At 37.8% G+C, this 13,661-nt stretch overlaps 1 protein-coding gene across 2 annotated transcripts in view; it reads right to left on the minus strand.

Annotated features, from left to right (window-relative positions):
- LOC125317800 overlaps nucleotides 1-13,661 on the minus strand; it is a 205,347-nt gene that overhangs the window by 104,822 nt on the left and 86,864 nt on the right. For both annotated transcript variants that reach the window (XR_007200184.1, XR_007200186.1), the window contains one exon: nucleotides 5,332-5,470. The gene's annotated coding sequence lies outside the window, so the exon portion shown is untranslated. The remainder of the gene's footprint in view (nucleotides 1-5,331; nucleotides 5,471-13,661) is intronic.

Genomic DNA, 13,661 nt, shown 5'->3' on the forward strand with positions numbered 1-13,661 from the left:
GCTGGGATGATTTCCTCACACACTGAGTCACAGTGTGGGCTGGACATTCATCCTGAACTCTGACGAAACCACCTAGCTCAGAACTTTGACAACCTGTGACAATAAAGTTACTGAGTGATCATGACCATTTTCTGTTAACTCTTTTTTTGCATGTTGCATTTGCTAAAAAGACAATTTTAGCTCCTGAAGAAGGCATTCTAAGCGAAACTCAGAAAAGCGAAATGGAAAGATCATATAAATGGCATTTTCTCTGTCATCTCTCTATGCTTTTAATTATTCTTGACATTGTATAATGTTAAATTGTAAATAGAAAGCATTTTGAAAATGTCCTAATATCCTGAATCTAAGAGAATACCAGAGCTAGAAAATATGCTTAAGAAATCAAGATTACATAGCAGACTCAAGAAGAAGAATTAAACTGGGCTTCACTGCAATGGAACTTAACAGCTACAAAAAAATGGGAATCGTGAGCTCAAGCTGGAAGCTACAATTGAAATGTAAACATTACTTATTGAAAGCAAGATGCTGCATTAATAACAGCAACCACAAAAGCTGAATACTTGTGGCATTACCGGATAGAGCAGTGATGCTTTTTCACCCTTTCAAGTGGATCTAATTCAGATGATGTCCCCCAGCTAACCCAAACGTTCAAAGTCCTTGTACTTGATCCTTCAGTAGGGCATAAATTTGTTTTGGAATATTCTAGCTGAATTGATTTCTTTTTCTCTTGCCTTTCCATCTCATACAAAAATTATTCTCATCTCTTTTCAGGTCTTCTGTGTCTTAACTTTGCACAGGTAAAAGGACTGGTACTGATGAATATATGACAAGCATTTCCAATTCTTATAAATTAAGTCAGAATATTTACAAAAAATCAAAATTAATTCTGTCTTTTCTATGCTTCAACCTAAAGGAAAGAGCAATTTCTGCTTTGATTTGTCCAGAACACTTTGATAACTACATCAATAGCTACAAATTCACCCCAGACTATGTGGGACAAAGTTTGGCCCATAGAATGTGCCTGCAAGTATCTCAGGGGTTCAACACCACTCTCCAGGAGGCACCAACCACTGACTTCTCTGGAGTCTAGGGATGGCCAAGAGAAGTCACAAACATGGCTAGAATTGTTTTTGACTAGTACTGACACAAAACTAAAGTTATGATAGTAAAACCATGGCAATAAGATGATATGTGCTGATATAACTCTGGTGAAAGTTTCAATGAGCGATTTGAGAGATCAATAAAAATTAAACTCTTAACATAGTAAATAAATAGCTTGGAAGTATTTCAGAAATGAATAGATGAAGCAGAAAAATTACAAATAACTAAGGCAATTTCTGTGTATCTCTGTCCAAGTTGACATTTATTCCATTATACCATCCTATTCCAACAGTCCCTCATTTAGACAACTAATGCAACCAACAAAAACCCAATGAAAAATATCTTTTTTCTCCCTAGAACACTAGCTTCTTGATTACAGTGAAGTGAACCTAAGACTTTGGGTAACTAAAGGTGACTGGTCAGAAAAGAGAACACTAACAAACAGTACCTAAGATCAATGTAATCTGTCAGGCCCAGCTGCAGAAGGGCAAGGTCAGTCACACTGCCACTGTGGAATTAACATCCACAGTAATAAGCAAGACAATATGGGTCTTAAAAACTCTACAGCTGAGAATACAGATTTTTGTTTTTTCACCTGACCCAAGCAAAAATATTTGGCTGTAATTGCATGATGTGAGAAAGAACACACTTTGAAGTTTAAGAGTTACCTGCCTACTTAGAAGCTGTTTTCTAAGATAGGTCATTTTTGTTCCAAATGTGACTGATCTGTTCCACATGAATGCAAATTCTCATTTCTGCTTTGTTATTTGTCAAGAAAATTGCAATCAATATTATTTTAATCCACCTCTTATATACAGTGTTGAACTTTTATTTGTCTCAATGAATAAGTAATTTGAACTGAGATTGTGCTCAGTGCTTTCTGAGTATCTAAAAAAAAAATGCTGGATTCTCCTTTTTACTTTTAAGCTTTGAATTATGGACCATATCATTGCATGGCAGCAACTGAAGTTCTTAAATTATAAATAGTGAATTATCTTCTTGCTTTTTTTATTTAAACAAAAAAGTAGACAAGTTTGGGAGACAATAAAAATTTCATATAATCAGTTAAAAGTCTATATAAATTGACTTTTTTTTTTTTTTCCTTTTCAGCTTTTAAATTAGCATTTCCTAGACTTGATTGCAATAATTTAGTTTTAGAAAAGATTGCCATGTTGGACATACATATGTACCAAACCTTTACATTAACACTAACTGCAGTCCCCAGAAATTATGGGAAATTTGTGTGTACCTACCTAGGGAGAAGGTGAATTCCCACAACCCCAACATGCTTAAATGCATATAACAAAGGTAATTTTGGTAATTTTTCAGAAGAATAGAAATAAATGGCCTGCTGTGATGCATATTTCTGCACCCAGACTGACATTCCTCTTTTGAAGAGTTTTAGCATCTGTAACAAGTAATATTTATAATAAGTTAAAAGTAGGTCTTGAGAAAATCAAGCTGACATTTAGAGAGCTACATTTGGTGCAACTCAAATTTACTGCAGCTGCAGTATAAATAATCTGAGCACTGCCAAAGATGAGCTTCTTATGTCTGTATACACACAGAACAATTTAAACTTCTCCACATTTAATTTCAAATAAAGGACAGTTTTACGGCTGATCAGTGCAGTACACAGGATCTCAAGCATGACAAATCCATGAAATGTGAAGGAACTTCCATCACAAACAGCCTAAGAACACAACAATTTCTTCAAAATGACTCCACAGCCCTCTCCACTCAATCCAGCTGTAATGTGAGAATTTGGTGTAATTCCCTCTTAATTATGCTGAATACCGTTTGCAGGTAAAATGTGTAGAAATTTAGAGACTCGATGCTCTCTACAGCACTTCACATTTTTGATAGTGCTGGATAGACAGGGGTAGGGAAATGCAGGAAAAGATAGAACTGGAATTTAAGGATGAATTCTTGCTATAGAAAACACCTCCATGCTAGCTTTTCCCCAGGTACTGCACAGCAGCTGAGCCACAGATGCTCAGCCCCTCTGTGGGTTTGGAAGGGTTACAGCCAGCACTGCCACCTCCTCAGGGATGGCATGGGAGCCACATCACACACAGGGACTAGAGACTCCATCCAGTCATTTTGGCCCAAAGAAACACATGGGATGGAGGAAAATGAGACGCTCAGGACTCAGGTGGGCCAAGTCAGTATTGGAAGATTTTGACAGTTAGGGCACACTAGATTTAAGGAAGGATCTCTCCTTAACTTGTCCTCTTGAAGTCAGTTTTTTTACAATCTCAAAGTCAGTTTTTACAAGAAGTTTATGGACCATGGACTTTAAGGAAGCATTTATGCTACTACAAGTTTTAAATTAACATTTCCTGGACTTGATTGCAATAATTTAGTTTTAGAAAAGATTGTCATGTTGGACATACATATGTACCAAACCTTTACATTAACACTAACTGCAGTCATCAGAAGTTATGGGAAATTTGTGTGTACCTATCGCTGGAGAAGGTGAATTCCCACAATCCCAAAAGCCTTAAGGATAAGGGAAACAATGGTGTGCTGATTCTTTTAAAAAATTGCATTGCATTACATCAGTGCTTGCCTTATCCACATTTCAGTGTTGTCTCACCAACAGCATGGGCTGTGGTAAACTGCAAAGGCAATAGAATAATGGTGGAAATAAAAACAGAGAACTCTGCTGACAAACATTTATTCAGATGTTGTTTCTCATCATAAAAATCAAGTTCCTATTTCCAAGCTTAAAAATTATATAATTCAGATGGTATTTTCAGATGTCTTTGTCCATCTTCCTATTTTTTTTCCTTTGGCACAATTCTTAAATTCTTAGAGTTGCCTTATCATTTTAATGACATAACATCCAGATTGCTGCAATGTATTTACTTTCATTGAGAATTATTCTGAATATTTAAAGAAATAATGGATATGCTTGAAAGTGTTCCAGAATTTAAAAAAAAAAAAAAAAATTAGGCATGTGTTGATGTTTAATAGAATTTTTATTGAAATCTGTAATTTTTAATTAATTAGCTCACTTTGAAATCGTTGAATCATCTCATGAAGGAACAGAAAGCCTACGTTAGATTTAGGAGACTAATCATGCAATCAAAGAACAATTTAATCCATATTCAGTGTGATCTCTACAGAAACAGAGTCAGACTTTAAAGTGTTCATTGCAACCTTTTCATGAACATTTTTACTTTTCAAGATAAATTACTCACACAGGAACATCACTGATTTTGCAGGAGTGTCATCATCTAAAACCAAGCCGCTCAAAACCTTGTAAATTATAGCTGAAGCTACAATTAAGAGTAACTTCTGATAGATTTAGGGAAAAATATGAAGTTACATTACACAAATGCCCTTAACCTTGTCCTGCACAGATTATATTTAATAATTACATTTAAATATCTTATCCTATTAGGATCAATTGGATTTTTTAAAAATGTGTTTCTTCTTTTTGGCATCCTAGAGAGAAGAGAGAAAGTTGCTGAAGTACCATACCTATGCATTCCTTCTGCTGGCTCAGAACAACAGCTGCACATACCTGTGGGCATAATTTTGCAGCTAGGACATTAACCAATATATCTGTCAGTCAGGAAGACATAAAAATGACTTAAGTTGCATCTGTAATTGAATGTGCCTACAAAGTGAGGGCCAAAAAAAAAAACACAGACAGCAATTAAAAAGTCTACCCCTTCTGGCAGATCTGACATGACCCTGATCTCTTGTGTCATATACGTGTCAACACTGTCACTAGTGCAATTGTTCTGAAGGGTCTGTTCTTGACTGACCCCACTGGGGAAGTCAGAATCAGGCCCAGAGATGCTCCGATCACCAGATGGATTCTACAAGTGAGATGGCCTTCCCAGTCTCATTCACAAAATGATTTGTTGCTCTCAGTGCCAATGGCAGTGTCTTTGCACCATAAGCTTCATTCTTCATGCCAGATTTTTTCAAGAGCAACAAATCATCCAACATCAAGCTGTGGCTGATATCCCACGGCCTGTCCCTTAATTTTATGATTTCTCAAAATGGAGCCAAGGCATGGAACAGCATGAGGGAAAAATTTAATGCAGCTTCCCTGTTCTAAGCACTGTCTGAACTGGAAAGAGGAGGGTATCACAGCCAAAATAAACTTACTGGCACAAATGCAAAGTCTGCACCTGTCTGAACTTGCACAGAGAACAGTCTGTGATTCCCTGGTGGAAATCAGCTGAGGATGCTTATGTGCTTCTCTCCCACCTGGAAATGATGAGCAATTCAGGGTCTGAACAGGGTCTGTGGCTTCAGGGCTGATCTTGTATTGGCTGGTCCATCAGATTTGCTCCTCTTCTGAGAGGGCTGCAGATCCCAACATTAGTCTTGTTCAGAAGAGCTCAGACTGAAATAGGTACAGCAGAGAGAGATCTTTTACGTGCTTTGCCTTTTCATTTGCTTGTCTGTAAGACAGTGATTCTCTCATTTTTTTCCTATACATTTGAAAAAAAAAAAAAAACCAGAATCATGGGACAGTTTGGGTTGAAAAGGATCTGGTTTGAATTGCCAACAGCTCTGTAGTACCTTGAAACAATGCATTCGACTGCTAAAACTTGAGCAAAAGGGAGACAAAAAAAGACATAGTACATGGTGCTCATTCTATTTCTGACAGAAACATCCAGATATACAGATGGCTGGAGCAAAGGCTACTGAGTTGCTCTGCCTTTCTGGCTCTAGAAAATGTCAAACTGGTTGATTGCTGCTGCATTATGCTAAGCAACACAAGTAAAGGAGTCCTCTTCTGTCATACTGTAAGTGTGCTAATATCTTCCCCGTTATCTCTAAGGTGCAGGAAATCCTATGAGCCATATTTTAAAGGTGAGATGATCTTTAAGTTGGAGGTAGAAAACTACTTTCTTAAGGTAGAAAATTCTGTCAGCATCAAAGTCACAGCTGCTAATTGACTTCTTTACGTGTTGGCTACATGTAGCTGGGGCAGAAGAGGAACTTTCAGGCTCCTGACACCAATACACTGTCCAAACAAGCACATCTTCTAATGCAGCATGGCTGGGCCATGTCAGTTCATCTTCTACCTTATCAGTCATTCCTAACCAACTTTCTTATCATAACTACTTCTTCATATCATTTCTGGTTGCTGCAACATTATGGCCCACAGGCAAACAACTTAAATTTTTTAGCTCATAATTTCATGCATTTCTAATTTATTGTCTCACTTTAAATCTCCATTAAAATGAAAATAGAAGAAGGGAAAAAAACAAGCCCTTTGCATGCTTATTCACCAAGCAGATTTCTTAGGTTCTTAGAGGTCTAATTATGATATGAAAACATGATTTCCAACTTTGCAGACGATACTAAATTGGAAGAGAATAAAAACAAATGAGGAATAATTAGGTAGTGCAGCCAGATATAAAAAAAATTTAGACCATTTTATATTTCAGGAATAATAGATGGCAAATGCAGGGCTGTGCAAGTAAATTGAGAATAATTAGCCTCACAGTGTGGCATAAAAAGTAGGACCTTGTTTAGAAAGATAAGAGGCTACAACATGCTGAATGAGATAAATTCTGAACTTTGAATGCAAAATTTACATCTAAGATTCCCTTACTTATGTGACTTGCTTATGTGACTCCCCCAGAAATAAGATAGAACTCAGTGTCAGCAAGAAAAACACCACCTGGCCTCTGGTGAAGGAAGGGCTACATGGCATAGTCTAAGAAGAACACTTTCTTCCACAGTAATTACACAGGACTGTATTGCCTAAATAATGGCCCATAGGCTGTATTCAGTCTGCAGGATATCTCTGCCCAAACCAGTATCATTCTCTGGGGGCAGAAAGAGTGGGGAGAACACACCAAGGAAGCATTTTGTTTCTTTGCTCGACTGCTCCTGCAGAAGAGCCACCTGACTCTGCAGCAGAAATGCACTGCTTGTTTGGAAAGAGCTCTAGGCTGATCAGGAGCAGTCATTTTTTATTTCCTTATGTTATGTTCCTTAATGTATTCAGGCCTGAAGTTAGAAAAAGGTTTCCAACAGTTGAGCTGGGAGGTTCCAGGAGAGCTGTCAGTGGGAACAACAGTAGCAAGATTCCTTGCTGGTTTTAAAATGTTGCCTCATGAACCATGACAGATTAAATGCTGAGATAGCAGGGATGGCAAGGGACATCACTCAAGGAGATCCCTATGGTTTCCTACGCTGCTGCTTTCCACTCTATATGCTGCTGCCTACTTCTCTGCTCTTGACTGAAACACAACCTGTCAAAAAAGCCCTCTTCTGCATATATCAGCACATTAATTTTCAGCTATGTGATATAGGAGGTCCTTCTGTATCAACCCAAGAAAAACAAAAAAGGCTCTTTTTTTTCTTGAAGAGATGAAAATTTGTTCATGAAGCTGATTTTTTTTATTTTGTTGAGAGTTGTCTGTTTATTTTGAAGGTGGGTGAAGATGGAAAGTGGACAAACGCATGAGGGAATTAAGATCACTGCTGGTGATTCAGTACTGCAAGGGATTACTGACTATGGAATATTTTCACTGAACAGAATTAAATAGACCTCTCTCGAATAATGATGTCTAAAATCCATCATTAGTTCATGGAATTTGAAAAGTATTAGGTTGATCTGTTTGCCCATCTAGAGATGCCCTTATGGGGGGTGAGGACTTACTTTCCTAAGTCTTCTTGTGGTAAACTTTCAGCTCATTTCACAATAGCAAAATAGTGACAAAAGCTTCATTCTTAGGGCATTTATACATTTCTTTCTAGCCATGTTTTCCGTGAAATAGTTCTGAATTATTAGCCATCTTTCAAAGCATGCAAGTGAAAGGACATTCAAAGCTTCCAAATGCAATGAAATGTATTTCAGCATTTCAGCACTAAATGCCTGCATAATTTATGGCAGACTGCACATAATTTCTGTGTATGGCTATACCTCACACAGGCTCATTTCGCATTTGAAATTCAATTCTGCCAGCTGACTAATTGATTCATTTTCATAAATACTCTCAAATTCATAATAAGAACAATGCTTTGTTGTAAGATACTGTTTTGGCCAGTACCAAAATTAACTATGAATATTTACTTTCAAAAAAAGCCAGTGGGACCAAGAGCAAATAATGAAAATAGTGATTTATAATTTCTTTCTACAATCCCTATTGTTACTTGAGATTCAGCAAAATTTCAAATCCTATAAACCATCCCCCTTAAAATACAGTTATTATGTTATTCAATCTCAGTTTTCTGTTCTCTGTCACCTTCCCCCCATCCCTTCCAAGGGCCCTCCCTCTGCTGGGATCCCTCTAGCTCTGTCTCAGGATGTGAGACAGTGAACATGCTCCTGACATAAGCTTTGATAGCCACCGTGTCCATGACCCTTCACCAGAAGGGTTGAATTAAGATGTTTTCAGGGAAGGTGGGAAATAGTTTGATTGCAGAAAGAATGATAAATTGTTCCAAAAACCCTTGAACATATACCCTGAAGTCACTCTGGTTTTCAGAGCAAAGACCTGGTTTCAAACATACAAGCTCAGACTGAGGCAGTGTCCTCAGGAAGCGCTGCTGAGGGCTGCAGTTCAGTTCCCACAAGTCCTGTTGGGTCAAGTTGGGCAGCTATGGCAGGAAAGATGGGATTAACATAAATTATGGGAGCTGATTCGTTAGTCCAGTGCAACTGTTCATCATCTGGCTTGGAGAGCAGCACCTGCACTGGGGATGGACAGTTCTACCAGCTCTAGACTCTTGGGAGCATAGCCCAGCCTTGTCACATCACCCTTCCCCCCAACTGCAGTACAGCAGCTCTCCCTCCTGCCTGACCATTAGTCTGTGGCACTGACACCTGGCATTTGGGAAAACAGGCAGGATGGGCCTCATGTAGCTTTAGGACTAAAGATATTCATTTATAGTTAACATCAGTTTTAGAGTAGCATGATTTTAAGTGTATGAACAGTAACTTAAAGGCTGTGACTATCATTGAGCTCTCTACGTCCCAGAGCTCTTTAAAAGAGTTCAGGGACAAGCACACCTTCCCCTGAAACCCATCAGCTTCCCATTCTTCTTAACTCTTTGCTATTACTTTGGGTTGTTTCAGCTCCAGACCGGGCAGGAAGAGGCAGCAGAACCAGATCTGCCCTCCAAAAGGGGTCTGTAGTCTTCCATAGCCCCAAGGAAAGCCTACCATAGAAAACCTCCCTTCAAATCCACCAGCTCTGCTCTGAGTCCTCACTCTGTCTGCCAGGTACTTAGGAAACCTGTAACTAGGAATCACAACTGCTGGAAGCTGCTCCACCCACACCAGGAAGCAAGCACCCCATGAACTTGCACTGCAGCCAGCGTGTAGCTCCCAGGGAGGCTGTGCCTGTGGCCACTGCTACCATTAAACAGAGGCCAAGAGCCCAGAGCCTTGTGCTTGGCACCAGGGACCCACAGCCTTGGCTGTATTCTTGCCCTTCTTTTTCTGCCAAAGACATGTACAGTTTGAGCCTTTTTTTTTTTGTCTCCAAGAATTAATCCTGACATTTAATTCAAGTATAATTTTGTTAGTGATACATACATAAGTCTTTAATTTATTTGTTGTTGAGAAAAGCAACTCTGTATAAATAAAAATAAAAACTATTAAAAAGTTAAAAAACAGCCTGACTTGCTCTGCAGAATTTGCAATGCTCCAGGATTCAGCAAAAATAGAATGAAGTACTTATATCTTCAGAAAGCATTAAGCCAAGTACTTCATCAAAGGTTAAAGTGCAGAAATATGAAATAACTGAAAACTTGGCTCACTGGACTGCAAGCTGGCCAAGAAGAGGAAGTGATTTTGAAGAGGAAAAGAATTCATAAGAGGTTGTGACAGAGATCAGCAGATCTTCAGCCCCTCAATATTATATTAACAATGGCACCAAAAGTTTCTGCTGTCAGTTCCTGATAGTAAATTCTGGTTAACAATAAGGAAAGAACAATACAATCAGAAACAGGAAAATGTAAAATATTCATGCACTGCAGTACTCATAAATAACAATACATGAGAGAGAGAAACAGTCAAGAAAGGGATCACTTTCTAATGGAAAAATGTTGCAGAATTACAAGGAAAACAATTCTGTTCCAGAAGAAAAAGTCTATACCCAGTTCAACTAAAAGTGCAGTTCCTGTAAACAAGACAAGCTAAATCACCTTAGAACTAGGCTCAGCTCTCAGGAAAGCTGAGAAAGTCTTAGGTGTATATATAGATATATATGTGCATATATATGTGTGTGTATATGTATACATAATTAGTAAAATATAATCTAGATTAAACTGAAGTCAATACTTTGTAAAGAGTGAAAGCATATGAATAGGCACACATTTATACAGTACAAGTTTTATCTAACCTGCAGTGTCCTATTGGTCAGCCTTGCAGTGTCTGTGATTTGTCTCATAGCACATTACCAAGTATTTTCCACTCTTGCCAGTTTTGCAACCATCACAGGTGCTCTGTTTTATGTGTATGAGGTTCACCATGGGTCTGGGATAAACAGACAAGTCATGGCCACCAGCTGTCCTGCATCACTAGAGATGCATCAGCGCAGATTGTGCAAGCAGAAAGTGGCACCCACATTCCTAGCTCAAGTTTAAAAACAGGGTGTTTTTTTCCTTCAAGCCCTATAGTTTCCTCATAATCCACAGAGGTGTTAAAGCAGACAAACTCACACCTTTCTCTAATCAAAGGCTTAGGGCTGGCCTTCCAGTTGTTGCCTCTCTGCCAATGCTCTAGTGAAGTCTAAAATGAAGCATAAGATTTCAAAGAACTTTCTCACCTCTTTAAGAAAGAAAAGGAAAACAGACAAAAGAAACCTTGTAATTTAAGTTTTTACATAGTGTTTGCTTTGCATGCGCCTTTCAAATATTCCCTATGGGACTGTGTCTCTAACTAGACACTCTTTTTGCAATTTTATCATTCAAAATTCCTGAGGAGTAACATTGTGACTGACCATGTAAATGTAATAAATTTCCTTCATCCTTTCACAGGACGCTGGTTCTTTCCTTGTTAGATGCCAATGCTATTTAAAGGAATTTCTACAACTCTTTTGTCATTCTGAGTTCCAAAAATGAGAGAAAAACATGTTAAAAAACAGTCTCTTTCAGGTGTGTAACTTTTCCACACTCTGATCTTGGACAAATTTGGCTACGAATGCAGACAAACACTGAGCCAGGAAGTAGGAACCGAAATGAGATTTTATGTTGACATTGGACAAGTGGACTCAGAGAAATTATGAGTTGCTAAAATTTCAACGTGACTGGTGAGGCCATGACAAAAGGATTTTGAGAACCTCACAGAGAAGATGTCTGATGATATTAGGCTAAGGATAATATTAAACAGGAGAGAAAATACATACTACTTCTTCAGAAGAAAAACGCCATCCTCTGCTCCTGAATGGTAAAATATGCAAGTGGCACCACTGAGACAACAAGTACTGTAGTGGCTAGATCTTTGCACAGAATCGGATGGATTCCTTCACTGCAAAAGGAACCTCAGCAAAAAGAAATGAAATTTCTTTCTGGGAATTGGTTTTAATAGTGCAGGTTACAAAGAGGCAGTGCTGTTTTCAAAAGACTGTTCCTCATTTTTCCAATCAGTTCATAGCAATTTTATCCCATAATATATGATTCATGTCAGAACAATTGCAAATTTTTTGAAATCTATGACGCAGCACCTTTATTAAATATTTAGGCATGAAAATAAAAAAGGATGACAGAAATATAAAGACACCAACTGTCTAAGAAATCTACAGTGGAATAATAACCATAAAGAATATCTCCATAATAGATGTTCAAAAATAAAAGCTTTTGATTGCTCTTGCTTCTGAAAATTGTGTTTATCTAGGTAAACATCATTCTCTTTGAAGACCAGACTATCCTTTAACAAGCATTATTTTCCTGTCAGTCAACAATTTCCACAGCCATGCAGTTGCAGTGTGGCCAAAGTTCTCTGGATACTTCATTACCAATGGCTTGCACTCCTCCCAGTGCCACTCTGTTTTTAAAAACCACGCACTCTTGGAATAACTAGTTTTCATAACTGAAATTATTAATGAGAAAAACTTGGAGGGAAAGGAATGTGTCCCTAGATCTCTTCACAAAGGGCAGCATCTCAGGATATAACAAAGAGAGAAAGCAAAAGCTGAAGATGAATATTCTTGTTTCAGTTGACACGTTCATTTTCCAGGCATCAGTCTAAGAACATTCATGCAAAAAGCAGTGGGAAATAGCCTGGAAAAATTAAGTGACCTCATTGTCATAGACGGTGCCTTGTGAGAAGGAACTTTAGCAAAATCTTTTCTATGCCTTAGAATCATGGAGTGAGGACTTCCAATTTGCCTATCTATGGAAAGTCCCCACACAACAAACTTCTTGAAAACAAAAGCTATTACATGTCTTCTGGTTCAGAGCTTACCACACAGGACTGTTCTTTCAAGGGCAGTTTTCTTAATCCTTTCTCAAAGGTAGGTTTACATCTTTCCAGTGAAGGGCTTATCATTTTTCCTTTATTAGATTCATGGTCACCTGCATTCATTGCATTGACCGATGTCTGACTTCCTAGTATTACAAGCTTTATTTTGTCCAGAACTAGATTCCTGCTTTCCACTGGAAGTTATGAATCCTTTAGTAAAAGCAAGACTTACATAAAAATAACGATGTAAATTTCAAGTGGGTATGTAAAACTGAAAGGCAGAAAACTATGAAGACAAACATAAGGCAACACATCCCTAGGAACACCAGTTTCTTTTTGATGTGTCATATTATATCCCCTAATGTCATGGCTGAATGACCCCCCCCCCTGCACTTTGAAAAGTGGTTTCAGCGGGCCAGGCCTTTAATTACTATGAATGGAAGTCACAGTCATCTAACTGCACTAAATGGATCCCCTTTTTATTCCATTTTCAGACCTTCCAAATACTGCAATTTTTAACTGTATCTCCAAAAATCAGTGGTTTTTGTCAAGCTGCACATTACTTTCTCTGATTCTCATCACATATCTCCTTCCATCATCAATTTATTTTTCACCAACGAGATCACTAATAATCCAAATGGAAATTTGGTGCAACCACTTATAAACTGCTTTCCATTACAGAAAAATAACAGAAAGTTGAATAAAGTCTTTCATACATCTATGTAATCTATGAAAATATAAATAAAAGAAGCCAAAGATTGAACATAATAAACAGAAAAAAATCATGAAAGTAACTTCCAATACACTTGAGACACACGATTAACCACAAAGTCAGGAGATACTAGCCCAGAAAAGACTTGCAGGAACTTATGCCTTCTGATCAACGAATCAATATGGTTTCACAGAAGAGTCTTATTGTTTAAAATACCCCTGTGTTCACACATCTCACAACTTTGACATAATATCTTACTCATACACTCTGCTTAGTTATACATTCTACCCACTTATACATTTCACTTGCTTATCTTATACTACTTATACATATACCTATCACTCTACTTATACATTTTCTTACTTACACTTTTTACAACTTCTACATAATACAGTACTTATGCATTTTACCTACTTACACATTTTACCTACTTATACATTCTACCTACTTTTA

The sequence above is a fragment of the Corvus hawaiiensis genome, chromosome 2, assembly GCF_020740725.1.
Source record: "Corvus hawaiiensis isolate bCorHaw1 chromosome 2, bCorHaw1.pri.cur, whole genome shotgun sequence".
NCBI classification, from domain to species: Eukaryota; Metazoa; Chordata; class Aves; order Passeriformes; family Corvidae; genus Corvus; species Corvus hawaiiensis.